Below are 2,173 nucleotides of genomic sequence, written 5' to 3'. Positions count from 1 at the left end.
AGGCCGCGCCGCGAGGGGACGAGAGGTCCCAGAGCGGCCCTCCGAGCGGCCGGCGTCCCGGCGGGCCCCCGGCCCCGGCGGCGGGCGACCCGCCGAGTTTGCCCTCGCGCCCGCCGCCGCTTTCCTTTATTTGCCTCGGGGCACCGGGCCCTCGAGCTCCTCCTGTCTTCCTGTTCTCCCCTTTCCCGTCCGTGCCCTTCCGTCCCTGGGACCCGCGGCCGTTGTGGGTTTTTTCCGCGTTTTGAAAAAGTTGCTCGGTCCCTAGACCCTAGTGGCCAGGCTTGTGTCACCTGTGGCCCGGCACCCTTGGCCCCACCAGGGCCTCGGGCAGCGGAGAGGAGGGAAGCCGCTTCCTTCCCCGGCCGCAGAACGGGCAGCTCCGGATGCTGACGCTTCTCAAAGGCCGCGGTGTACCTAGCCACCGATGGAAGACCTGGCTCCGGCATCCCCTCGGTCCTCGTGCCTGAGAAGCGGGGTTTCAGCTCCGATGTGCGGTCACCAAGCGTTGTCTTTGAGCGTTTCTCCGTGCCCAGACCATGCGTCCTGAACAGCAGGTGCAAGATAAATGAGAGTCGGCCCCTCCTCGCAGGGAGTTTGGTCTCCAGGGGAACGAGCCTCAAAACCCAAGCCTGGGTTGATCAAGGGACTGGAGTGGGGACGAGAGGGAACGAGGCTTGTAACGGAGCCTTGGGGGTGTTGTGTTAGATGCGCAAGATCGGGGATAGGTTCCTGCAGATGAAGTAAGTGTACCAGGTAGCACAGGTGAAGCCGCATAGTGCGTTCTGGAAATTGCAGGGAAGGTAGAGTTTGGAGGAGTGGGTAGTCAGGAGAGATGGAGAACGTTCTCTGAGAAGTCGGTAACGGAGAGGCGTGGAAGGTACTTCTCGTAGAGGCAAGGATATGGATCGAAAATAGAGTGTTCTGGATAAGGGCAAAGCTCTGCGTGTACTCGGATGAGGACTGTGTCTCCTGGCAACAGGTGGAGTTTGTAGAGTGCAGCTCAGTTTCCCCATTTCTAGGTCATAAAGACCACAGCTGTTTTGACTGTATTGGGGATAGTTAGGGCATAGGGAGTAGTGAATTAGTAACTTAAGCAGAGGGTGTGTTTTAGAATTTTGCTAAGAAATGTGCTGCATACCGCGCGGCTTAGAGCAAGTGGATTGTGAGGTGGACGAGAAAGAACGAGGCGTAATAGAAGTGTCATCGGTGAAAAGCCATGCTGGTTGTGGAGTTCTGTGATGACTAAGGGCAACCTCCATGGGAAATAAGAGTTTGGGGAGAACTGTCGCTGTGTTCCCAAATGTAACCGTATAAAGCGGGTTTCTTTTTACCTGGTTTAAAACCACCCTCAGGGAACAGATGATCCAGGGGCTAGTGATCCCTCAAGTCTTTGTAATAGTAAACAGTGAAGGATGTTGCGCCAGACACGCAAATTGTAGATGACGCTCGTGGACTCTGTTGCAGTCCACCCCAGCCTAAGACTGGATGTGACCGGGGGGTCTGAAAAAAGTGTTTTAATTCTTCAAAAAGTCTCTGTTAATTTTATACGAGGCAGATGCCTCTTAGTACTTATTTCCGGTCATTTTGGTGGACGTCAACGTGCCCGGCCCCTCCTCTGTTCCCCTCTTTTTCCTTCTGCCTGTATGTACTTCCTGTCTTGTTCAGGCGTCAGCTTTGCTGTGTGATAGCTGAGTATCTATCTAATGATTGAAAAGAAGAAAGCCTCTTGCCATGCTGCTGCTTTAGGGGCTCAGAACTCAGACCTTGCCTCATGGTTAGTTGTGTGGTGGTGGTGGTGTTCCTCCCGTTGCGATGGCGACGATTTAAAATTCACCTTAGTTCTGTCCAGCACCACTTACTGTAAGACGTGCCCTTAAAAGGCAGGTCTGCAGGTCTTGTCTCACCATGTGATTCAAGTAGGGGCACTGCCGTTTTCCACCCGTTCGCTTCATGCTTAAGACATTTAGAGGGTATTTGTGAAGTGCTCACAGCGTTCGAAGCGTGGTGCTCAGCTGGAGATACAAATATGAAGACGAAAACAGACCTTCCGCCTTTTTTTTTTTTAACGTTTATTTATTTTTGGGACAGAGAGAGACAGAGCATGAACGGGGGAGGGGCAGAGAGACAGGGAGACACAGAATCGGAAACAGGCTCCAGGCTCCGAGCCATCAGC

Source organism: Herpailurus yagouaroundi, unplaced genomic scaffold (genome assembly GCF_014898765.1).
Source record: "Herpailurus yagouaroundi ecotype Mexico unplaced genomic scaffold, PumYag 203, whole genome shotgun sequence".
In the NCBI taxonomy this organism is placed as follows: Eukaryota; Metazoa; Chordata; class Mammalia; order Carnivora; family Felidae; genus Herpailurus; species Herpailurus yagouaroundi.
The sequence above is the reverse complement of the archived record's forward strand: the minus strand, read 5'-3'. Positions refer to the sequence as shown.